The sequence below is a fragment of the Gorilla gorilla genome, chromosome 10 (genome assembly GCF_029281585.2).
Source record: "Gorilla gorilla gorilla isolate KB3781 chromosome 10, NHGRI_mGorGor1-v2.1_pri, whole genome shotgun sequence".
In the NCBI taxonomy this organism is placed as follows: Eukaryota; Metazoa; Chordata; class Mammalia; order Primates; family Hominidae; genus Gorilla; species Gorilla gorilla.
In genome coordinates this window covers 82,141,370-82,169,042 of record NC_073234.2, presented here as the reverse complement: position 1 = coordinate 82,169,042, position 27,673 = coordinate 82,141,370, and positions in this window count along the sequence as shown.

Here is a 27,673-nt window from a genome sequence, read left to right as displayed (position 1 = left end):
AACCTAGATGATTTTGATGCACACCAAGGACAGACAGCTGCTGATCTGGGCCTATTGTTATCTAAATTTAATTTATATTTAACTACAGTAGCATTTTTTTCTCTTTTGGCGGAGGGTGCATCTAGGAATAAATATCTTCTCTGGCTAAGGAAAAGCACTTTTAATATGGGATCCACCTCTCTGTTTCTTTTAGTATATTGAACTTCAAAGTTTTTAAAGAAAAGTATAAGCTTATAATCATTTCTTAGAGGTTAGTTTCTTAAGAGATTTTGTATTTTAGAATAGAAATACATGAGACATACTCTAAACACTCTCAAAGCATGTGTAGAATGTTCAAATTACTTAAAAGGTCAAATAAATATCTGTTGTAAATATTCTTGACCTCTAGAAAAGAAAACACAAAAGACCTAGATGGAGATATCTATAGTTTATGATTATGTCACTAGAAATGATAGCAGTACTAACATTAATAGGCTCCTTATATGCCAGGCAGTATTTTAAGTGCCTTAAGGCAGACACTCATTCAATCCCCATAACAACCTGTAAAGTGGGTACATTATTAATCCCATTTTACCCCTGAGGACGTTGAGGCACAGGGAGAAAATTTGCATTTATAAATATTTTGTAAATATTATAATTAGGCATTATGATTTGAACATTAATCCTTCTTTTTCAAACATTTGTATGCTTCAGCAGTCTTTCTTATTTCCTAGTACTGCTATATTTTGAAAAGCTAACTTTCATTAAAATATGTTTTACTCCTAAGGCAAAGCCAGAAGGCGAAGTCTTCAAACAACTTTATCTCCTACACTGACACAGTTAGCAAAGCCAGAAAAACAAAGCATAAGATCAAGTGGTTCATGCACCACAGTTTTAATTGCTTTACTTTCTCGATTCCCCAACTTTCCAGATTTGAAATTCATTTATCTAAAGAGTGATACTGGGAGATGGTGAGATAGAGTGAAAAGGGCACATGGAGACATAGACCTCTAGTATAGCTCTCACTTAGGTGTGTGATCTTGCAAAAATTCCTATACCTGTTGAGACTTAATTTATATGCTATAAAATAGGGTTAGCAATAGTAATAACAGTAATTAACAATAGTAATATCAGTATCTGCCATCACTTCTTCACGGTATTGTTGTCATGGTCAAATGAGGTATTTGTTAGAGAGTGCTTTTTGTGGTATGATGATATATAGATATTAATCTTTAAAATTAATTTTATCTTGCTCTTATTGTTACTGTTATTATCTTATTTTTGCTTAGTACTGTCAACAACTAAAAGTGGTTCCACGTGTCCAGAGTTGGTAGAGGACGGATGAATGGGTGCTGTAGATGGGAGCCCAGCTCAGGAGTCTCCTCTTATGGGTCGTTAGGAGATTTTACATTTGGGAATATGAGAGCATTTTCAACAGGGAAACCGCTCAGTTAGATTTGCTTTCAAAAAGAAAATTTTGACTGCAGAGAGAGAAGAGATGGGGCAGGTTGTAACTGGGCTTCAGGGATAAGCAGAAATTGAAATCTAGGAACATTCCAAGATATGAGATCATTGTTAAATTATCAATTATAATGCACAGTTTTTCACTTTTAAAATTAGTCATTTTATTCTGTTTCTCATGAGCATTTTTACCTTAAAAGCCCCGATTATATAGGATTTGGGGATAATCTTTGTTTGTTTGTTTTGTTTTTTGACATGGTCTCACTCTGTCGCCCAGGCTGAAGTGCAGTGACATGATCTCTGCTCACTGCAACCTCCGACTCCCGGGTTCAAATGATCCTCCTGCCTCAGCCTCCCAACTAGCTGGGACTACAGGCGTGCCCCACCATGCCTGGCTAATTTTTTTTTGTATTTTTAGTAGAGATGGGGGTTTCACCGTGTTGGCCAGGCTGGTCTCGAGCTCCTGACCTCAAGTGATCCACCCAACTTGGTTTCCCAAAGTGCTGAGATTACAGACGTGAACCACTGCACCCATAAATTTTTCATAGCTTGGATATATACTGTATAATGTATTGGAGGATTTTTAACTTAGAGTCACATATGATAGCTTAATTTTTGTATAACTGAATTCCATGTAGCTCTTGAATCTCCATTTCCCCATTTCCTTGTAATTTCCCCATTCAAGGTAACAAGGTCAGTTCCAGGCTGACTCACTCTCCTTTCACAGAGAGATAGAGGCTTTTAGAGTTCTTCTTCCTCCTGGGTGGCAAGGCGGCTTGGTGATTATGCAGCCTTGAGGCTTTAGAGGAGAGAGATTGGCAGGCTTACCAGCTGTATCTGGTTCTTCTTGCTGTTGCTGAGCTATCTCATCCCACCTGGTCTTCAGGCACGGGCCCCTGCCCTCACCGCATCTGCTACTTAAGTGTCCGTGATCTGTGATCTGATCTTAGCATAGGCCTGTCTCTGCTGACTTCACCATCACGTTGGCTTTTTCCTGGTGCTGAATTTTCTCTGAGAGTCAGGTATGCCCTCCATCTACTCCTGGCTTTGTTCTACTCACAGCCTTTGCTACAGATTTTTTTTGTCTCAGACCATCCTGAGAGAATAGCACATTGGCCGGCAGCCCTCAGCCCCTTTCTAAGCCTCTCTGAAGGGGCCATGGGACGTTCCAGCTCCCCTCCCTGCTCTGCAGGTGCCAAGGGGAACTGGTGTGAAGCGCACTGGGGGCAGCTTGTCCTCTGTTGAGACCCACCCACTGGCATTTCTTCTCTGTGGCAGCCTTCTTTCGTGGGCGTGAGGCACCATTGAGAGTTTCGGTTGAACAGGGATCATGAGTCTCCTCAGCTTATGGGTGCTGAGTCTCTGGAAAGTTTCTGCCTCCCCTTCTGGGGTTTTGATCTCAGTTTGCAGGATCTACCAGGCTAATTGGACAAATGGATAGTCAATTCTTCAGGCTCGTTTTGCTATTTAAATAATATCTTTGGAGTTCAGCAGAAAACCTCTAAGTGCCCAGCTCGTACAAGGGAAAATCAAGGTTTTCATAGTCCTTATAGAAACAGTTCTAATTTGAAGTCCAAGGTGGGCAAAAGCTTCTTTTTTCTTTCCTGGCCCTGTCCTCTCATTTAAGAAATGGATGCCTCAGCTTCAAAGAGTGGAGAATTTTGAGACAAAATTGCCAGGAATTATATATATTTTAGATGGCATTTCAAAATATTATTCTACACCTGTGTAAGTCATATTATTTTTTGTTCTTTTCTGTTTTGTATATTGTTTCTTTCTGCTTTGCCTTTCTGCCCAAGAAATTGTTTGTGGGTAATCATTGGGTAGGTCTTGTATCCAAGACTAAACTTTACGTGAAACTTGCAACTTCTCTTTTTATAATCCATTTACATTTTTTTCTGTTAAGGCTTTTGTTTCTTGTAACTTCTACATTTCATTATCGTTCATTTCCAATTGGTGTCAGTTCTGCTGAATAGTAATATCTTAAGCTGCATCCCCCCATTCAAGGAAGTTGCTTTCCTTTACATCCTGTTCGTGCGTATTACAATTCTCTTTCCTTTAAGATAAATGTATCATTTATCCTAAGAAGATTGTAGAGAGTAATAGTCTCGTTTTCTAGCTGTAGCCTTCTGTACCAATTACAGGTCCTCAATGATACGCTTTACATAATTATTAGAGGCTGGAGAGAGGCAATTTCTCAAATAGCTCTCTATTCCCTTGTGGCTGGCAAGAGTTCTAACACAGCAGCGGGAAGTGGGGATCTCAGTTCCCTGTTGCTAGCAAAAGCGCTAAGCGGTCTCACTGAAATTATTAACAAAATACGTAGGTTAAGCATGCAGCCTTTTGCTCTGCATTTCCCCATTTCTGTGCTCTTAAAACTGCTATTGTAATGTTAAACAAAAGGCACTCACATATGGCTTTTGAGTAAAAACCTGATCAATTTGTTGCCAGAATGCCTTGGAGAGCTAACACTTAGTAAGTGTAATTTTTCTGCTCACACTTGCATGTGCACTGGCATGATCACCCTCTCTAATTCAGTGATAGAAGCTAATATTTTTGAACAATGTGCCAGGCATTATGCTAATGACTTTGCATGCATTATCTCATTTGATGTTTATAATGCTGTGAAGTAGATGCCCATTTTGCAGATGTAAAAACAGAAATTTATAGAAGTTGAACAACTTGACCAAGGTCCCACAGCTGGAAAGCAACAGAGCTGAAACCCGATCTGCCCTCTTCTCCACTATGTAGTATAGTGTCCAAACGGGGATGTCTTTGTGAAATGGGACACTGTTGCTATTTACATCGGGATGACAGTTATAAATCAGGGCTTTACTATGCAAACCAGGACGTATGTTCACCCTAACTATAAACCCTCTCAAGGGAGAGCTTTTGATCATTGAGATACTAACAGAGGAACCTGGGGGTCCTTTTTAGGTCCTTTCCCCAAGTTTGGAAAGTCCTTAGTCTCTAATCAGATTCAGTTTTTACTCAGAAGAGGCAGCCTTCCATGAATGTGTCTACTGATGTAATACAATGTAAACATGGTCAGGGCTGTACCCCAGTCCCTCTCTATTTATATTATAGAGTTTTCATTTGTTTGTTCGATATAGATTTATTGAGCACCATGGGTTGGGTATTTTGATGGGTACTGTGAAGATGAAGATGAAAAAACATGACCCATGCCCTCAAATAATTTATAATCTAGTGTGAAGACTAAGGCCAAAAATTAAGGAATGGGCAGTACTAAAGGGAAAGGGGTGCACAGTTGCAATGGGATCACGACTGGAAATGTGAAAGGGGAAGATGAGGGAGCCCCAAAGGAGAGTGGCATTATGGGTTTTCATGTGGGAAGAGACCAGAGAGACATTAACTGGTAGTTGCAGTTGTCCTATGATAAGGGCTGTTGCTGTGAGGATGGAGTGGAGAGAATAGAAATGAACAAAGCAGAGTGGGTAGTAGACTCATAACTTGGTGATGGATGTAATGTGAGGGGTGGGAGGGAAAGATCTTTCCTCCCAGTTTTGTTACTTACTTTGCTTGTGTGGTTTTTCTTCCCCAATTCTGGAGTCAGAATCCACTAAAGGTGTCTCTTTGGTTATGAACCTTGCAAAGAACGGCAGAGCAGACCAAGTATTTAAAGCAGCCTTGGCTGCCTTGTCTGGGAGGAGGAGATAACAATCCTTCTGGCCCACAGGGCTATTGTGAAGCTAAAAGGAGACCATGGGGAAGGTGCTTTTGGAACTGAAAAGCAAAATATGAAATAAGCAGAATGTAATTATTGTGATTAATATTAATGCTTACAATATTTGGTTTGGACTTGTCTTGAAATAAAACGATGATGATGGCAGTGGTGGTAGCACTCGCAGATAATACTTTATTTGTATGACTGCATATCCCTTAATATGTTCCTAACACTGCTTCTGATGTACTGATTCATTTAATTCTCACAATAGTCTCATTTTACAGATAAGGGAACTGAGGCACAGAGAAGTTAAGCAATTACTCAAGATCAGAGCTGTTTAATTGGCTAAAATTGGCTTCGGTTCAGCTCGGCTGGCTCCTCTTACCTCTTTTTTCTCCTATTCCACACTTGTCAGATCTCAAGTACAAAACAGGTATTAGTTTGCATCCAGTTTTTCTCTGGTGATCTTGGAGTCTTCTGTCTGTGTACACTGTTCCATCTACCAGCTTTCTAGGCAAAGTCCCCTTTTAAAATTATCCCTAGCATTGCATTGGCTCCGATGCTGTAACATCGTGTTGATGGAAGAGTGGTCTTTTTTTTTTTTTTGATGGCACACTATGTGTTTACATGGGGCACGGGCAATAGGGCTCAAGGGTTTAGTCTCTGTTGAATGTTTAATGACAGAGGAACCAAGTGGTTGCCTGCCTATTCATGTGATAGAAGCCATAAGAAGAGAAAGATGGAGATGGGAGGGAAAAGAAAGGAGCAAGTACACAGTAGAGAGGAACATACAGAACAGGGGATAGGAAAAAGTGAAATAATAGGAACTAGAAATAGGAATTAGATGCCATCTCTCTGAATGACTGAAAGGAAATTTTCAAATACTTGGTTTGTACCAGGCATTCTATTAAACCCTTTAATATTAATTATCTCAGTTATTGTGACAACTACTCCATTCTTTGTGGAAGAAAATGCAGTCTGGCCATTTTGTTACAGCTGAGTTCTTTTTCTTTTTGTGTGTCTTTTTATTCCCGACAGCCCACAGCCACATATTGTGATTTCAGGCTTTTCTTCTTGCCTAGTCCAAGGGTCCTGGGTAGATAACTTTGCTGGGAATTTTCAAGCTACTCAGCCTTCCACAGCCTTGAGCTTGACCCTTTTCCCCTCCTTTGTAATAATATCTGTGAGTTTCATTTCTGCAATCCTTGGATTGTTTTAATAAGACCTTCAAAGGCTGTAAAGCTCAATGGTGCATGTGATGGATGAAGCTGGAGAGGTAATAAAAAAAAAAGTTATCCATTCCTACCAGGTCTCAGGAAAGAAAGAATGTGAATAATGGGTTAAGTAGAGCTCTTAAGTTATAAAAGTCATAATTATATGTGCATGTAATTTTTAGCACAGAGATTTATTAATTTGCATTCAGATCATTAGAGCCAATTAGCAGCTTCAGCTTCTCCACCTATGCTTTAAGCCTTTTACCCTTTACTTCCCTTGTGAACCTCACATCGCATCTTTACAAACTAAGGCTTAAAACCGACCTCTGGTATTAGCATCCAGAAAAAAAGGAAGCTCTACACTGCCACCCTCCAATACCATACACAAAACCTTTTTCTCTTTTTTCTCTCTTTTTCTGTAGCGTTTCTGTCCACTGGGCCTTTTTCTTTAAAGCAACTCTGTTTACCATTCATTAGATAGTCCATTTGGAGCAATATGTGCAGAAATTAATAAATGAAAGGAAAAAAGTGAAAACTCCCTTTAGTCCTCCTTTTATTACTTACCTGAGACACCTGGTATTAGAAAGAGAGGAAAAAAAAAAAAAACAGAAGAGTAACAGAAATTCTACCTGAAGACCTGACTTCAAGTATTGAGCTGCTGACTGGTGAGAACTAGAGATATTTTCCTCATTCACCTCACCACTTACTTGGAAATTGTGTTTCTAGGGAACACAGATTAAATGAACCTTAGGAAACATTAACAAAAGTATGTTTGATTTTTAAGGGTCTGCCTATATAAATGTACAGGTCAGTTAATCAGTTCAGCAGTCTTTGGGGATTCATTTGACTAATCTTTGGTTAATATTAATTGCTTATACATATCATGTCATGTTCCCACTATTTTCCATGGCTGGTGTTTTCCTCCTGTGCCTTTGCTCTATTCCAATTATATTATAAAATCCAATTATAAGTTGGAAACAATGTAGTCTGTGTTTCTTAGTACTAGCCATTGAATCCTTATAAATAATTTTAAAATAAATAAAGAGTCCCTCACTCTGTCTTCATCCTCTGGTTATGCCTGCAATCTCTCTGCTCCCATACCCACATGTTGAGGATGGACAGGGATCTCCCAATCGTGATATTGACCAATGTGAGTGTTGACCAATGAACTCAACGTCAAGACATTTTACCTCTACTACATCCTCCATTTAGCATGGTGTATTTCTTTTGAATCCGTTGTTAATTTCCTGTCACTTTAATTAACATGGCTGTATCTGACATTATCCTAAAGTTTTCACCCATCCCCCCAACTCCCTTTTTTTAGCAGATCTTACCACCCACAATCCTAGTGAGGTTCTTGGGCTCCATCTGCTCCTTCCTTTGTGCACTCAGTTCTCTTAAACACATCGGTCCTTTGCTCCTTCCCTTCTTTGCATGGCTGGTCATTCTACATCTGGCTGTCATGGGCTGACCTCTGCTGAACCTCAAGCTATCTGGTCTTGTACAAATTACCTACTCTCTGTGCCTCATCATCAGCTACCCTCATTTCCTTCTCGCCCCTGCACAATATTAATCACTTGCATATCTCCCAGTAGGCCTTAGCATGAACACTGCCTACTGTGTGTAGACACCTCAACCTCTGCTTAATTGGGTTCACTCTTTCTTACACTGCAGTTGACTCTGGCATCTGGACCTTAGACATGCCGGCCATAGGCTCCCATACCCTCCTTGCATACCTTTATTATAGTGCTAGTTATACTGTATTTCAATTGCCCATAAGCTCTGCCTTATCTACTCTTATACTGTTGTACCTACAGCAGTGACTGGCACATACGGTTTAAGAAATTTAAAAAATATGCACTGCAAGTTGAGCCGTGAAAAAATAAGGAGTGAATGAATGAATCTTATAACTAGTTGCCATTCAATTCATTCTGCCTTGACAGTGCCTCTTAACTCTGTTACTATCTTTGTCTTCCCTCCTTTGCTGTTCAGCTTCCTCCAGCTGAAGCTTTTGTTTATTTTTGGAGAGGCGATTCTGAGTGCTGTTTGGAGAGTGGCTTCACATATGGTCTTTGGAGTCTTGCTGCCTTGGTTTGTAGCCTATGTGGCTTGGTTTGCTCAGTATGTGGCCTTGTCCAAATTACGCAGTCTCTGTGCCTTATTTATTTATTTATTTAACCTATAAATGAATGATAGAAATAATACCCCCTTCCACAGGGTTGTTGTGTGGATTCATCGAGGGAGTTCCTGTGTAGCACTAAGCACCTGGTATGTAGTAAATTATAATTATATATAAACTATTTAAACTGTTGCCTCCACTTTTTTTTCCTTTTTGCAAGCTACTTCAGACTTGCAAATAAAAATAGAGATTAACACAGCAAACACCTATGAGTGCAGCCCCAGTTTAAGAACAAAAATAACAAGATAGTAAAAGCCACCTGAGGACACTTTCCTATATTACCTTTTTCACTTTCCTTCCCTCCTTTCATGGTATTTATCATTCATATACATATTGTATACATTTCCTGTGTAGCTGGGAATCATAAACATTATGTAGTATGCAATGCATTATGCTGCTGCTTCATCTCCCTGCCCCTAGCTACCAATCCCTCAATGCCCCACTCAAATCAGTGTCCATATTGTCTCTGTTTCTGTAAGTCGTTCACCATCTGTTCCTGAATCCCTGTTACATAGATTCTCACCTCCTACAAGCTGTTGTTCCAATGTTACCTTCTCAGTAAGGCCTTCTCTGGACATTCTAAAATTGCGTCACCTCTATTCCTCTTCCCTTCTTCATTTTTCTCCGTGATACTTCTTCCTCTATAACATATTATATATTCTTTCTTGTTTATCTTATTCTGTAGTTTACCAGCTAACAATGTAAGCTCCATGAGGTCAGGGATTTTTATCTGCATTGTTTTCTGCTATTTCCCTGCTGCCTAAAACGGAGTCTGATACATAGTAGGTGCTTTGTAGCATTGGTTTAATGAATGTTGAATATGTAGAGTATGTCCCAACTCCTCAGTGTGGCTTTCACATTGACCTTTATTTTCTCCCCTACCTGTCCCCTGCCTCTGCAGTCTCCCTTCTCCACCCTAACATCATCACTCCAATGTGCCCTCCATTTTCTCCTCTCCCAGGCTTTGGTTCCAGTTATTTCTTCTTCCTGGAGTACCACCCCTCTCACACTCATTTCTGCTTATGAAAGCTCTTCTTTTTCTTCAAGCTTAGCTCAAATCCTACCTCTTCCAAAAAGCCTTCTCGGTTCCCCTAGTTGAAATAAGTCTTCTTCCCTCTTCCAGGTTCCTTTAGCACTTACTATCTCTCTTATAACTTGTTTCATAGTCGTCCTTATTTCAGATTTATTTGTGTGTGTATGTCCTGCAGGAACATGGAGTGTAGGAATCTCACTTCCATCCCACTCCATAGCACCCAGCCCAGTCCTCAGCCCATCTATTCAGTGGGTGCTCAGTCTGTCTTTGTTTAATCGGTTGAATTTGAATGTGAGAAGGGACTTCAGAACAGCCATTCATATCCCTTTGTAAAGAGTTCTGAACTCTTGCTTAATCATTGTTGACTGACTCCTCTACATGGCAAAGCAGAGGAAACCTTATGTCTTTCTTGAGTTAAAATTACCATATCTTATTATAATTCTCTATTTCTGTAATGTTGGCCCACAGTATAGAATGATCAAATTATTTTAATTCCACATCATTTCTTTCATTTTCCATCCATTGTTTCTGTTGTGACTCCTTTCACTCATTTTTTAATTTTATTTTTAACTTAAAATGAATTTATAAGCATAGTCCCATTCCATTTTCTAATCTTTCTGCCAGATATGTTTTACGTGTGGGATAAGAGGAAAGAATGAATATGTGGGGTGTATGTGGAATGCTATTTTCTGCCTCACAGACTTGGAAAGACATTTCCCATTATAAAAAATATGCAAATTAGAGAATTTCCAGAAATATAAGTGTGTGTTCTGTGAGCAATAATGCTAAGTAAGAGGTAATGTGTAATTAACTTTTGATTTTTGGCTGCAATCACTTTTGTGGAGAAAGATCACTGATTATGGCTGTGTTTAATAAGGTGAAATAGAATCTTAAAATTGTATGAGATGTTAGATATTACCTATTCCAGAATTTCTTTATTGTATGAGAACAGTTACACCCTTTTCTGACAAAAATTTAATAACACTGCCTTTTAGTGACTTAAAATACATTTTACCAACAATATCAACGTACATGGATTTTCAAAAATCAATAGTTTAACACCCTGACTGAAATACAAAAGATATATAAAAATATACATATGTCAATATCAATATATAAATGCTTAAAGCATGACTTCTTTGGAAGACCTAATGAAATAGTCAGATGTGTGCACATGTGTGTAGAATCATCATGAATGGGGCAGCCTCAAATACTGTCAGTTACAGGTGTGTTGTATTGGCAACTCAGATACCGTAATTGACCTTATATTAATGCTATGATTTTCCCAGATGGTAACCCGTCATTGATAAAGTTCCAAATGAAGCAAGCTCACTCATACACACACAGTTACACAGATATGCATATTGAGGCTGCATTCCTGGAAAAATCAATATATATTAAAATAGCACAAAACAAAAAAATACTTGGGGTTTACATGTACAAAAGCTGTTAATATGTAGGCTCAGATAATTTTAGAAAGAGTTTATCTAATACCTGAATGAATGGTGGAACATCTGGTAAATCATGCAGAGCATGAAAAAATTTTTCCTTTGATGGAATTGTTCCACTCATTTCCACCTCTGTGACTGAACTTTGCCTACCAAATGCCCACAATAGTGGTCCACAATCATTGTGATCCTGCCTTCCCATAAATGGACACATTGCTCCCTGGTGGTTGCTGCCCCAGTTGTGCATCTCTATCCTAGTCCTACCACCTCCTTAAGGAATTTGAGAACCAGAAAAGTTTGTTACCTGAAACCAGTCACTCAACTAGTTAAGATTCATGCAGCTCATGAGCTGCATGACAGCTTTGCTATGTCTGTAGCTGCTATATTCATCAGATCTATTGTCAAAAAGATCTAGACAGATGATAATTATGAGGAAATGTGGAATAAGACTGCCTGGGGTTTTAACCTATCATTTACTAGGTTTAGGCCAGTAATGTGTGCTAGTTAACCTTTCTTAGCCTCAGTTTCTCCACTAAGAGTAGTAGTACCTAACTCATAGGGTTGTTTTGATGATTAAATTAGAAAATGAGTATAAAGTGCTTGTAATAGAATAAGCATTTGTTAAAGGAGAGCTATGAAGATGATTATAACAATATCATGACAACCATGAATGGCGGTAAAGAATTATACTGGAGATAAAATTCAAGTTCTTTATTTTAAATTTTATTTCTAACTTAACTATAAATTTTTTTCTTCAAGCTGCCAAATTTTGTAGTTTTCATTCCAGTTTGATCCTCATTATCGCTCTTGCAGATTTTTTTGTTTTAAGTGCTCATACTTTTCTTGTTGTCTAATACTAAAATTTAAATTGCCTAACAGTTGAAATCTTTTCTTCACTCTGAAGATTTGCATATGTGGCTTTAAATGAAGTTATACTAATAAAATCCTTTTTACATTGGTACAGGATAAATAACTAAATTTAATTGTACCACTATTTTTGAATAAGATATTTCCCTTACTTTTGCAGAGGCTGTATTCCCAGAATTTAGCTGCTTTAATGATTTCTTTAGTAGCACACAAATTCTATATTAATCTCTCAGCAGTTTTCTGAGTTAAGTGCATTTTTATGCTTGGCAGGCTTAAGGTAGTCTAGGAAAATTGGTTTTCTTTTCTTATTACTTTTTCTGTTTAATTTGTAACCAGTTAAAGCACCACAATATGTTGGATGATTGATCTTAGTAAAACTGCAAAGTTAAGGGATAATTGGCAGATTTTGGTTAAGCAATGAAGTCTTCTACCACCTTTCAACAGCCTTGAAGACAACCTCATTATTAAAATGTACATACAAGCAAAATTCTGGATGTGCATGGAATTTAATTACTGACTGAGTAGCAGTGATACCAGGCTTTATTTTTATGGTGGATGTTTGTGAAGCAGCCTGTGGAATGATGGAGCCCTAGCAACCACAAAGGAACTTGCATGAAGATGGGATTTTGCAGCTATGTAACCTCATCCAGGTCACTTCCTGTTCACTTAACAGGGAACATCAGTGCAGAACATCCAATTGTTCAATACAATCAAGAATCATTTCTGGAAACCTAGCTCAAATTTACGTATTTTGATGGTGAAAGGGACTTCTTTCTGATGATGGCAGTGCAGGATGTGAACCAATTATTTCCTAAAGAAACTGAGGTCCCGTTTTGTAACAATGTGTTTATTACCAACTTTATTTTTAGGATAAGACTGTTAAAGTTCATGAGATAATGAATGAACAAGACAAGATGACCTAACAATGATATATTATCACTCTTTATTTAATAATTGTGTCATTTTACAAATGCTTATTAAATGCCTACATTGTATGAGGCACTGTGCTAGGTGAAGAAAATATAAGACATGGTTCCTATCTTTATGTGTCTTACTACTAATTCTGATGGTTTTGACTTTTATAGCACACATACAGGGTATGTATACATGAAATGTAATATATCTTAGAATGTACAAAGGCTGCTAATGTGTAAGCTCAGATAATTTTAGAAAGAGTTTAACACCTGAATGAATGGTGGAACATTTGGTAAATCATGCAGAACATGGAACAGTTTTTCCCACTGGGGAACAGTAATCCCCAGTGTTGGAGGTGGGTCCTGGTGGGAGGTGATTGGATCATGGGGGAAAAATTCTCATGAATGGTTTAGCTCCATCTCAGTGCTAATCTCATGATAGTGAGTGAGTGAATTATCACAAGATCTGGTTGTTTAAAAGTGTGTAGCACCTGCCGCCTCTCTCTCTCTCTTCCTTCTGCTCCGGCCATGTGAAGTGCTAGCTCTCCCTTTGCCTTCTTCCATGATTGTAAGTTTCCTGAGGCCTCCCCAGAAGCAGAAGCTGCTATGCTTTCTGTACATCCTGCATAACCATAAGCCAGTTAAACCTCTTTTCTTTATAAATTACTCAGTCTCAGGTATTTCTTTATAGCAATTCAAGAATGGACTAATACACCATATCATGAAACATAAGTCTTCAGAAGTTAAAAAAAAATCTAAAACCTGCCAGATGTAAAAAGAATCAGCACTGTGGTATATGAACTATATATTAATGGAAGCAATGCATAATCATAAGATTGTCATCAACAGACACTTGTTGTGCAACAATTATGTAAATGTACTGGGGCAGAATCAATGGATAAGTCCAAAGCCCTGGCCTGAAAAACAAATACACATTCCATTTTAAAAGATGCTGGGTATATTTTCTTCTGAAAAGGATTGGTACTTTGACTAATAGCTCTCAGGTCTTACTTTTGCAGTCACACAGTAATAGCATTTAAATTTGCCAAAAGAATAACTGATGAACCTGTATCTTAAAACAGCACGTATCTCCACCAGATCACATGCTGATGAAGACAGATGTCCTTCAAGAATCTTAAGAGACCCTTTGTAGCAGAACTTGTTTTTGCCAGAAGGGAGTTAGGAAAGATTTCAGTACATCTTTTGGCAGTGATGATAAGATGTAGAGAAACGTAATTGAATTTTACAAGGGAAAACTCAGCTGCAACGATCTGCTCAGTGGGAAAGATCAAAATTATGCCATTATCAACACTATCTTTCATCTATAAAACTATAGGAAATACATGAACATGATAAAAATCCTTTTATCAAAAGGATTTTATATTTATGACAGTGCTTTGAAAGCGAATGCAAGATTTTTCAAGAGATCTCTATTTTGCAGAGGAGTCATAGCACCAGGGACTTGTGGTAAGCTGGAAGAAAATACAAACTATATAATAGCTTTGACTATAACTAAAAGATTTTAGTATTCAGAATATAAATAGTCACCAGGTTTTCTAGATGAGTATTCCATAGTCAGATTATATACTGATGGGTGAAAAATAGAATGCAAATTGAGAATGTCTGCATACCCTTTCGAGATCTATAGGAGATGTAGAGTATTTTGATAGTATCAAGACTTAAAGTGCTCCAGCTATCTGAACTTCTGCAACTCCTAGACATCTTTAGGATGAACATTTGAATTCTAAATCAATTTTACCAGCATCACTATGGCAGACTTTATTTTCCAAAGATGGATGGAACAGTATCTCTCACCTCACATGCTCTTCTACAGTGTGACTTTGCCACTTCCCCATCAGGAGGTAGAGTCTAATTCCTTTCCTTTTGAATCCCCTCCTCTTGTGACTGCCTTGACAAATAGAAGTATGCTGGAATTATCACTGCATGGCTTCCTAGGTGGGTCATAAATGGTAATGTGTCTTCCCCCTTCTTTACTGGGATACTTGCCCTAGGCCTTGAGCTACCAAGTAACAAATCTGATTGCCTTGAGGCCACCATATTGTAAGAAAGCCAAGACAGGAGAGGCCACCTGTAGGTACTCTATTGAGTAGGCCAAGTCTTTGAGTCTTATCAGCCCAGGCAACAGACTTGATTTAGTGAGAAGGATTGCCAGATAATTCCAACTCAGCCATAAGTCACTCTTCAATTCTTCCCTGATGAAGTCTCAGATTTTGGAACAGAAAGAACACATGTCCTCTGTGTCCCGTCCAATTTCCTGACCCACTGTGTCTGTGAGCGTAATAATATCATTGTTATTAAGTTTTGGGATAGTTTGTTTCACAGCATAGGTAACTGGACAAATTGATAAGGTAAACTTGACATTATAATGACAGAGCATTATTGTCGGCTCCAAAGGCCTGAACAAAGCCTTTCCTTTTCTGTAGAAGCAGTATTTATTGAAAAATTTAGAGAATAAATTTGCACATTTAGAGTAGGCGTCATTATAGCAACTGCCACTTTGAAGCACCAGATGTTTTTTTATATATATTTTACTGTCACTGGTTGGTGCCTGTACCACCTTTTGTAGTAGATACAAATCCCTGGCTTCCTGGAATATATCCAGATTTTTAGTTGGAAGAAACAGAAACCTTGCCTGATCAGCCAGGAAGAGATTTTATTATAGGATAAATAAATAAATTCTATAGCTCACAGAATTGTCAGGCAGGGTTGGAATTTAATATGGGAACAGTTGAGTGTAAACTTATAGGAACAATCCCAGAACCATGCATTAGAACTGGTCTGATGAGAAAAACTGCAACCTGTGCTGTTGCCTGATGAACATAAAGCAAATCCCTGTACTGACTGTCCCTGATTGTTGGATGCCTCTGCTGCCACCAATGCCAGCAAAATAGTTAGGACTCCCCCTAAAGCTTGTCTTCTTAGATTTCTTGCTTCCAAACCAAAGATTCAGGAGCAACTGACTAACTGGCAAAACCTCCTGCAGGTGCCTGTATCCTAGCTGGAAGGGAGTCTTGGAACTTGAGTTTTCTAGATTCTGCTGTTAGGAAGCCAAATCAAGAAGGCTGCAAATTTCCCAAATATAGCAAGGGTGTGAAAAGGTGCTGGGTACCTTGAAAACTTGACAGTTATGTATGAGCTGGGATGTATTAAAAGAAGACAAACAGAAGTCTGGCTGGCCACAACAATGAAGATGGTGCCCAAAAGCAAAACTAGAGTCAGCTGATAGAGTACTCAGGTCTGCCTCCAGGCTGAGATGTTAAACTCTGTACCAATTTATATAGGTCAAGAAAAACCACTTGCCCCAGCACAACCTTACTCAATCTTATTTTAGTTTCAAGTCTCTCTCTACAAAATCCCTACCTGGCATAATATGGAGATTGGGGAAAATATTATCAGAAGAGATGAAATAAATCAGCTTAACTCTGCAGTCTTTACCCTTTAGGCTGAACATGGAGTAGGCATCCACTGCCCATCAGTTCCTGTCTCTTGGCCCAGTATGATCTTGAACTGAGAATGATGAAGATGAAGAAGATGATGATGATACCAACATTGATTGAGTTTTTGTTATATGCCAGGTATTTCATTAAGCACTTCATAGGTATTCTATAATCTTACACATCCCTATAAAGTAGGTAATATCCTGTTTTACAGATGAGGAAACTGAGGCACAAACTGCCCATAAAACTAATAAGTTGCAGTACTGCAATGTGGATCTAGGTAGTCTGATACTAAATCTTCTTTCTTATGCATTGATAGAGATTTTAGTAGGTTTCTTGGTATTTGTGCTATTCTATGTCTGAGTGAATGCTAGAAATACATAACTGGGAAAAAATAGTGTTCTAAAACAATTATCACATATTTTCATCAGGTGATTATGTTTGAAAAAGTAGAAACAGGCAAAAAAATCGCAGCATTGCCTAATCCTTCAACAGTCTGCATTCCAGACCCTAATTCCTAAGCAAAAGGCCAGAAGACCCCTCTTCCCAACCTACACCAATTCTAATAGCAGGGTTCCAACCTCTAACTTTGTTTAATCCTCACATCAGTGCTGAGAGATTCATTATTAACACTTTCATTTACGCATGAAAAAAGTAAGTCTCAGAAGGGTCATATACTATGGTCAAGGTCACACAGGCTATAAATGGTAAAAATTAGGCTTTGAGTGCAAATCTCACATTCTCAACTACTGCGAGAGCTATAATGTTAAAGTGTCCAGTGCAATGCAGTAGTTCAGCACAGTGAGATAAGGCCATAAAGCAATGTGGCAGGGAGACCAAATTGGCATGTAGCCTTTGAAATGGAGTGGCCCTTTAATGAAGTAGTAACATACAAAGGCCATGACTGTAAATCCTAGCATTGACAAACAGTTTACATCCTGTTGTTCAGGTACCAGTCTTTCCAGTGTGATAGCACTTGTTACCAATAATCCTGTCAGAAGCATGAACCCAATCTCTACCTCCTTTTCATCTTCATGTCCATGCTCAAATTTGGCGAAGTTCACACAAGAAATAATTTCTGTATTTGGATTAGGTGCATTCAGAATGAATAGAAATAACACTTCAAAACTAGAACTAAAGAATACAACTGACTTCAGTCTAACAGTTTCAGCTTTTATACCACATCAGACTATATTGATATTCTCTCTCTTTGCACCAAGGGATGTTCTGTGGAGAAACAGCATTGCTCTCTAAGAGATTACATTAAAAAACTGGGGAGTATGTCAACACATAACATTACCAAACATTTCTTAAACCTATTTTTTTCAACCCTGATTTACATCTTGGGATAAAATTAAATTCACAAATTTTCATTCTATTTAGTAATAACTTTATCATTTTTCTCTTAAAAATGCCTCCCTTCAGCTATACCCATAGACCTGGAATTTGGCAAGTATATGCATATTTGCACCAACTGTCTCATGGTATGTTTATTTCTGTCATATGCTTATGATTCCTTCTCCTGCTGCAGAGTCTGCTGATCATTTTAAAGCGATGGTTCTCAAACCAGATGATTTTGTCACCCAGAGGACATTTGACAATGTCTGGAGATATTTTTGCTTGTCACAATGAGGAAGGTGTTACTGGCATCTAATGGGTAGAGGTCAGGGATGATGCTGAATGTTCTGCAACACACCAGACAGCCCCAAACATCCAAGAATTATCTGGCCCATAATGTCAGACCATGGAGGTTGAGAGCCCTGCCTTTAGATGTGTCTCTCTGCATCTTGTCTTACTCTGTGTGTTGTCATCAGCCACAGTTAAAGAACTTGGATTTAGTGCAAAGGGAAAATTATACCTTTTGTTTTTCCAAACGCTGCCTCATGATACTTGGAACTTTTTGTCTTGTATCTTTACAAGATACCTGAGCTTAAGTGCCTTCATCACTGCCCCAAATTGTTGCTAATGGCACACAGTCCATCATCCTGTATGGTGCTTTTGTATTTTAATCATTGGTTTGTACTTGTCTTCAATGACACGTATCTGTCACTTTTCATTTCACTCAACTCTTTGCCATTTTCTTTGCCATTTATGCTCATCACCTTGATACTTACCCACAGTCTGGAATACTTTATGGCTTCCTCAGCCAAATTATTTACATGTTAAACATGTTAATTAAGGTCAGCTGCAACAGAGACCTGTTAACTCCTTTTCATTTAGAAGAATTATACTTTTATCTTTGATTCTTGTTTATAGTTTTGAACTGATTTCCTTCCCTTGACCAAACGTTTCACCAATCACCATGCAATTCACTTGGAAAGGTATGTCACAAGTTCCTCTTGGCCATAAACTGATTTTAGCCTCTTGAATTCTAGTAAATGAGTGAAGCAGTATTTCCCCCAACAGAAGCCACAGTTGCCTTTCTACCCAGCAGTGGTGCTTACTTATGTGGTGAGGAGTTGATTCAATTCAAGAAATATTGAGTACCTATTAAGTACAGGTCAGTATGCCAGGCTGTCAGGGAATACTAGATGAATAGAAATAGCCCTTGCTAAGCATCTTAAAATCTAGTTAGGGGTGATAAGATATGTACGTACATAACTACAATCCACTGTAGAAAGATGTACGAGAGATGCAGAGTTTCTATGGTGTGTCTAGAGCACTGTACTTGTAGATTCTACTTGCCAGCCATGCATGAAAGTTCAGGTTACTGACCTAGACCTCTGCAGCCATATTCTGTATTAGAATTATTCTAAACATCCTCCAGACGCCTTGTGAAAGATAACTTTGTAAACGACAAGTTGTACATTTTGTCCTCATGTTTCGCTGTTTTATCCTAAAGTTCCTTGAGACTCTCAAGTGTATTCCAACCACTCCCGGGGATTTATTTATGTCCAATATGTCAATTAGACGGAGAACATCATGGATTCTTCACATTAATTTGCCCTCTCTGCTTATTTTAGCCTTCAGGTTTCCTTAATAATGGCCACAGTAAGGACTCAAATACAAATTTTAATCTTTGTATTCTTTAGTTTTACCATTTTGAGGGGCAGATGATTGCCTTCTCTTCCCTCCACCCCAACTATATTTTGTAGGTTTTTCTGTTCTTGGAGTGGCATGGTAGAAAAATGAGAAGCTTTGGAGTAAAAAATCTCTGGATTTGAGTCCCTGCTGTCATTTTGTGTCTCTGTGGGTAACATTCTTAAGTTCGTGGGGCTACGATTTCCTCATCTGTCCAGACAGGATAATAACATCTACATTTTGTAGTTTTGAGAGGATTCGTTGAGATGATGCATAAAATGCCTGCCAAAAGATGCCTCATTGAGTCTTCCCACTAGCTGTTTATCTTCCTGACTTAGATAATATTTCTAAGGGGACTGTCTTTCTTCTCCTCTATCTCAGTGGTGGCTTCTGTTGCTTCACTGTTTGCCAGTACAAATTTTCCCTGTCACTCTCTGTTTTATCTGGTCAACAGCATACATTTCCCCCTTGGTCTTCTGATAAGGTATGTTTAATGTAAAATTTTAACTAGTGGTTCTGTATTTTACCAGCTTCTTTTGCTTAAATTTGAGTGAACCACATGCTGAATTTTTAAGCAGCTTTCCTTCTATAGCCCATAAGTGAGATTAAGTATGTGATACCTATTGTTATTCCATCTTTTATCAATCGTTACTTCCCAATTGCTATTCCCATATTTACGTCAGAATAAAGTGTCATATTTTTCCCTTCATATAGAATTGAAAATTTAGTGTTGTTTAATACCAAACAAATACTTTTCTGCACGTCTTTCTATAGAAGATTTTTGTTCCCTGCTCAACAGTCTGTATTTGGCTGCAAGGACATTCACTGAGTACCCGTCGTATATGACTCGCTCATAACCCTACAGAAAGTTGTGAAGTATCTTTATCAGTAACAAAGTTCTTTCAACTGACATGTAGTTTTCTGGTGCATTTATTTTTAATTAAAAGCACCTTAGAAAAATGGGTGTTTTTTAAATGCCATTTTCCAAACAGATAACATTATCAATCACAATTATTTTCAAAGAATGGTATTTAATAATTTTGTTTTTATTATATATTAGATGTTGACAAGATAATTATAACATATGTAAGGTATAAAGAATAAAATAGCACTGTGTATCTCTACCAACCAGTTAAGAAACAAACATAACAAGTATATTTGAAATCTTTCGTAGGACCCTCGCCTACACTTTGCCTGTCCTAACCCTGCCTAATGACAACTCCTAGATGCTTAAATTATAGATTTTTAAATTTAAAGTGGAAACAATGATGCTAATTTTTAAAGTTTCACGCTTTTCTGGTATTAAGTCATTTCAGTCAAGAGTCACCAGTTTCTGTCCAGGAACATCAAATTTTGGTCATGGGCTTTTAATAAAATATGAGATTGGGCACTATGGCTCACACGTGTAATCCCAACACTTTGGGAGGCTGAGGCGGGCAGATCACCTGAGGTCAGGAGTTCGAGACCAGCCTGGCCAACATGGTGAAACACCGTCTCTACTAAAAATACAAAAATTAGCCAGGTGTGGTAGCTTGCACCTGCAATCTCAGCTACTCGAGAAGCTGAAGCAGGAGAATCACTTGAACCTGGGAGGTGGAGGTTGCAGGGAGCCGAGATTGTGCCACTGCACTCCAGCCTGGGCAACAGAGTGAGAGTCTGTCTCGATATAAAAAATAAATAAAATATACAATATGAAATAACTGCCCTATTCTTTCTTTTAAAAAACTGACAGATAAAATTGTGTATACTTACTGTGTACGACACGATATTTTGAAGTATATATACATTGTGGGATGACTAAATCTAGCTAATATGTGCATTACATCACATTATTTCTGTGGTGAGAACACTTTACATCTTACTCTCTTACTCATTTTTCAAGAGTACAGTATATATATTTTTAAATTTTTGTGGCTATATAGTAGGTATATATATATTTATGTGGTACATGAGATGTTTTGATACAGACATGCAATGCATAATAATCACATCATGGAAAATGGCATATCCATACCTTCAAGCATTTATCCTTTGAGTTACCAACAACCCAATTACACTCTAAGTTACTTGAAAATGTTCATTTAGGTTATTATTGACTGTAGTCACCCTGTTGTGCTATCAATTAGTAGGTCTTAGTCATTCTTTCTGACTATAAGAGTAGAATATATTATTAACTATAGTCACCATGTTCTACAGTTGACCTGACAATTGACCCTGTCACCCACCCTGGAGTGCAGTGGTGCGATCATAGCTCACCACAGTCTTGAACTTCTGGGCTCAAGTGATTCTCTTGCTTTAGCCTCCCAAGTAAGTGGGACTACAGGCATGCACCACTACACTTGGCTAATTTTTTATTTTTTATTTTTTTAAGATAGGGTGTCACTATGCCACCCAGCCTGGTCATGAACACCTGGCCTCAAGCAGTTCTCCCATCCTGACCTCTCAAAGTGCTGGGATTATAGGCATGAGCCACTGTGCCCAGCCTGCCCTTAAAAAGCAAATCATTTAAGAGTAGGTGTTTCTCTGATTTGTTATAGGCTTTTCTTCATATGATGATAGGTTTTTAAATCTGTGTTTCAAAGCCATCAAATTGGGGGCATCAATAAAAGTCGCAGCCGTGGGTTGGGTGGTCCAGAAAGACCAGGAAAAGTAAGGCTTTGGTTGTTTGTCTTCTTCTTGCTTTACACAGACCCCTGGGTGAAAGTTTTGAGGTTAATCTCAATTTTCTTCTGTAGGTTGACTGAAAGAAATGGAGAGTTACATATAGAAGGAAAAGATTAAATTTAGGAAAAGGAGAAAAGTGAGTTTGGAAAATAAGCAGAAGTAGGAAAATTGTGGAAGAGAGATAATCTAAAAATATAGGAAGAAAAGCATACAGATTTGTATTTGCATTTGTATGTTTTGCTTTAAAACATTAAATCGTGAGGGGAAAAGATTATTTGTTTCACTCTGAAGATTACAAGAAGATAGAGATAGAAAAAGCTGAGGGGGAGATAATGAGAATGTGGGTGGATAGATGAATGAATGGGTGGGTGGATGGATGGTTGGATGGATGGATGGATGGATGGATGGATGGATGGATGGATGCATGGGTGGATGGAGTAATGAACAGAATGTGTTGACCTTTTAAAACAGTACGTGTCAAAATTTTGGAGGTCCCTTTGCAGCTGGAAAATAACATATTTCTATCCATGCAAAAAAAAAAAAACTACCACAAAGATCTGCTAGCTCTATTTAGATAGTCTATCTTATTGTCTTCTTACTCTTAAGGAAAGCGTTTTCCTCATTGTCTAAAGAAAAAAGTTATAATCTTGAGAAAAAAATAAGATTCTTTGATTAGGAACTGTTCTTTTTTACATCAGGAATTTCATCACAGTAAATCTTGATTTAGTCCAAAGATACAAATACTTAAGAATATACAGCCAACTCTGTTTCTGCTGGTAAAAATAGAGGTAGAATCAACATGAACTGTTTCATATTGGATTTTGGAGCAATAGTCTTCTTGCCATGCTTCCTTGAGCTAAAATACTGAAAGTCAGATTTTCAACTTGCTGCTGGGCTTTCATCTTACAGTTCCCTTATCCAGATGTTGAATTATTCTCTTACTCATTTAACACAGCAGATCGTTACTTCTGATTTAAAAATTAACTATAGGTCTGGGACATATACAAACAATGCTGCTTCTTGGTCACTGACTTTTTAAGGGAACATTTAAATTTTTCAGTTCTACAGTTCAAACTGCATCCTAACACATTTCATTAGAAGAGAGATCTGTATAGCACTAAGATGGTCAGCAGTTCCAGCCAGTGGACTATGTATTTCAAGAAATATGCCAGAGATAAGAGATTTGAACTACAAAAGCCTTTGAGGCAGCAATAATTTTCTGGATTTGATCTGCAGAGTAACAGGGAGTTTGATAAAGGTCAGCATTTTCTAAAATGCTATAAACAGGTCTTATATTTTATTTTTTAGAGACAGGGTCTCTCTTTGTCACCCAGGCTAGAGTGATCATAGCTCACTGCAACCTTGAGCTACTAAACTCAAGTGATCCTTCTGCCTCAGCCTCCCAAGTGGCTGGGACCACAGACCCACACCACCATATCCAGCTATTTTTTTTTATATTTTTAATAGAAATGAGGTCTCACTGTGTTGCCCAGGCTGGTCTCGAACTTACAGGCTCAAGCAATCCTACTGCCTCAGCCTCCTGAAGTGTTGGGATTCCAGGTGTGAGCCACCACACCCAGCCCTAAACAGACCTTTAAAAATTATTTTATATGGTCAGATCATATTATTGATGACTGATCTTTGTCGACCTAGTGTAGATCTCAATTCAAGAATATTTATGGAGTGTCAAGTTAATAAGTATAATGATTTATAAAATAGTCTCTGATATTTGGAGTTTATAGACTGTTTGGGTGGATAGGACATGTACTCAAAAATCATGGTGTAGATAGAGGGCATGAAGAGTATTTTAAAGAAGAAAAAGAGAAAAAAAAATGAGTATCATTACTTTTGGCAGGGGTGGAAGAGAAGCCATGAGATCCACTCGGGATCCACACATGTGAAGTGCTTAGAACGCTCCTGGTTGAAGATACTCTCTGTCAATGGTGGAGATGGTTCATGTGATTAAGCAAGATCTTGCCAAGTGCTGGAGAGGGAAGGGCATGCCAGTTGAAAGAAACAGCAGTTTCTGCTCAAAACCTTCTAGTGGTGGCACAGCTCCCTCAGAATAAAATTCAGAGGACTCACCCTGGCTTACTGGGCTCTCAGTACAATTCAGTGTGGTCCTTGGATCTCTGCTCCTCTGAGAACTGCTATGGGTCTGTGAGGAGACAGGTTCAGAAGCTTTTTGTAGCAGTAGTTATTGCACTGACATTTTAATTGCATTTTATAAAATTATCGATCTGCAGTGGATCCTGAAAAACAGCCAGTTCTTTAACACAGGGCATATGAGGGAGACTGCCCTGTATGATATTCCCACTGCATCTTCTGCTCTCCTTTCCTATCATTTTTATCCTTATTCCCACTGGTGCACCACCTGGCCTTTTAGTTATTCCTTGAACACTCCAAGCATACACTTCTCAGAACATTTACACCGACTTTTTCCTTTTGCTTCTCTGCTAGGAAGGCACTTCCTCCATATAAATGCACCTTTCTCTCCCTCCCTTCCTCCAGATCTCTGTTCAAATGTCATCTTATCAGAAATACTTTCTCTGATGACTAAACACACTTACTCACCACTCTTCTTACCTTGCTTTATCTTGCTTCTTACAAGTTATTAAGTACTAATATATTTATAGATTTATTTATTTCCTGTCTTACCCTATTAGAAATCAACTTCAAAAGAACAGGAACTTATTTATCTTCAATGTTCTATATTCTTAGCACCTAGGACAGTGTGTTACACATAGTTGGCTTTAATAGATATTTGCTCTATGCCTGCATGAATGAATAAATGGCAGGAACAATGAATTCCAATGGGGCTCAAAAATGTAGGTACACTTTAGGGAATCATAAGTAATTTGGCTTAGAAAAAGAGATAAGGAGTTTCAGTCAGCCTTAGTTTCAGTAGTTTAAGTGGGCAAAGCCATATTTTGGTCCTAGACTTCAACGCATATGAGCCAAGAACATTCTTCCTTTTTCTGAACCTAATCAGATGCTATGTTACCATCAAACTTTACATGTACTTGTTTTATCTCGGTGTTTCAATAATAGTACAACATTTCATATTTTAAGTTTCATCATTATATCGTTTAAGAGTTTGCTCACAATACTATGGTTCAATTCCCCTGAAACTGCAGCACATTGGAAATTCGTATGGATATGGGAAGAGAAGAGTAATGCTGCCTTAACCACATAGAGAGATGGAATCTAGACTGCATTCTCTCTGCCAGTACAGCAGGGCCCTTAGGCATGGAAATTTATAGATGGGATTCATCCCTCGGAGGGTGATAAAGCTCTGTGGGGGAGGGACTTTGACAGCTGGAAAGGTCAATTTTCCTAGACTACTGAGAGATCCTACAAAATGAGACAAGACAGCCAAAGAGAAATCTGTGTCCCTCACCCCGCCATGCTCTTCACCCTGTGGGCACTGTGCTGTTTCCTTCCTAGGGGCTTTCAGAGCACCTTGGTGTCACAAAGAAGAAAACAGTCCCATTCATGGGTAGTGAGGAATCTATTTTCTCCTTTTGTAGTGGCCTAGTATACAGAGAACTTACATAATTAATGTGCCCCAGAAAGCTGTTTAAATTAATTATGAAACTGGCCTCCAAGAAGTATTCCGTGGGAGGAAGTACTTTAGGTGTTTTAAGCTAGGGGCTGGGAGTCCCAGGTTCTTTTTTTCCTCACCATTAGGATTTTGTGACCTAAGGCAATTCACTTAATGTTCCTCTAAAGTACCTATAAGATACTTTATTGATCCATATTTTATTCATACTTTCCACTTCAGAATCTTAGGAAAACCTCAGTAGAGCCAGTCTAGGAGTCATTGAGTGAACACTAGTAATGCCCTTTGTGATCCTCCATAGAAAATTGCTTAACAGGACCTAGTTACATATATTGGTTCTAACATCCCAAAGTAGATATTTCCTAGCACTAATCATTATTCTTTAATGTGTCCAGTTAAATCCACACATCTGCCTAATTTTTTTAAATTGAAGACTGCATGAGACCTGAGACCTAAATGATCTGTTCTTGTGACTAGAATGAGTACTAATTCAGGTAGGAAATTGTTAAATCATTTCCAAGTTACAGCATTACTATGGTAGAACAAATTGCGTTTTCCATGAAAGATATCAATAAGGACTTACATAGGACGTATGTCTTTTCCACTTATTCTTTTCTTACCATTTGTGCTAAAGAATTTTGACCAATTTTAGGATTCAAGAGGAGCCTGTTTTCAGAAGTGAAATAGATTAGAAAATTATAGTTTTTATTTTATTAATATCAATTTGTTGTTTGTGAGAGGTGCTGCAAAATAGTGTGAACTATTATTTTATTGATGAAGACAATACTCATGTAAACTTCAGTGGTAACCAGAAAACTAGATGTTTCTTTAGAAGAAAGAAACAGTTCTTTGTTCTCCATGGCCATATGGGATTTCTGTATTCAGCCTTTAGCCCCACATCAATATGCATATCTCTATAAAACTGTTCTACTTTTCTAAGCAACAGAGCATAGGGGCTGTAAAATCTTCTTTCTGAACAAGCCAGTGCAGAACTGTGTAAGTGGCCTTCGTTTGTGTAAATCTCATTGAAAAGCTGCAGGAAATTTTTTATTATTCCTGGAGAGCATCTTGCATTTTTTTCTGCTGCACATCAGCAGCTGTCCAGCAGATGGCACTGTGTGGTAACCAGATGACAGTTGCCTTTGCAAATGTGGCTGTTTGCATTTCTGGCATGTATATTTATAAATACTCATTCTGTTAACATTACAGCGTAGGGTATGACACTTTTTTGAAATACAAGGTATTAAATGCCAATGATTTATAAATGTGTATCATATGCCAGAATATTATTATGTATCACTGCCCTCTAGAAGAGGTATAGTAAAACTGTTAATGTTTCCTTAAGGACCTTTTTATTTTTCTGACGATAAATATTGGAGTTCACTTAATAGCTTGTCCTAATAAGGTAGAGATATATCAGCAAATAGTCTCCACACTGATATTATCCTGGGTAGCCCTCCCCTTTTTTGTGTGTTGAGGAAGGGACATGGTTGAGCATAGTGTAATAGCCTTGAATGAAATGTCCACAAACTGCTTTCTGTTGCCACAATGTGGAATATAGTGGCAGTCAGAAAGTAAGGAAAGAAAACTAGCACGTCGTTCACTCAAAGTGTGGTTCTGGAAGCATGGGTCTATCTGGTGTTTATAAAAAATGGAGTATCTTGAGGCCCACTCTAGACATTATGTATCACAATATGCATTTTAATAAGATTCTCTGGTGATTCATAGTCACATTAAAGTTTGAGATGCATTGACCATAAGGCCTCCACATCTTTAATGTAAAGCAGGTGTTGAGAGCCTAATCTGCACCAAGCAGTGGACTCGGGCTTGTGTTGCAGATGTGGTCAAGTCAGGATACCTACCACCAGGGAACTTACACTCGGTGAATGGGCAGCATGTTACAAAAAGTACACTTCAGCAAAAAAGTACAATCCAGCAAAAAGGATTTCCTTTCAAATGTGAAGAGGATAGAGGTGAGGTGATAGCAACTCTGAAAGAAGCTTATTGTAAATTGTATCGGATTATTGTCTCAACACACTTTCAAAAAGGGGCTAAGAGACGAATGCTCCAAGTGCCCGTGTTTGGTACGTATTATGCTGAGGTTCATATTTAATCTTTGTAACAACTCTAAGAGATAGATACCACTGTCCTGAAAGGAAACTATGCAAAGCATTCACACAGCAAGCAC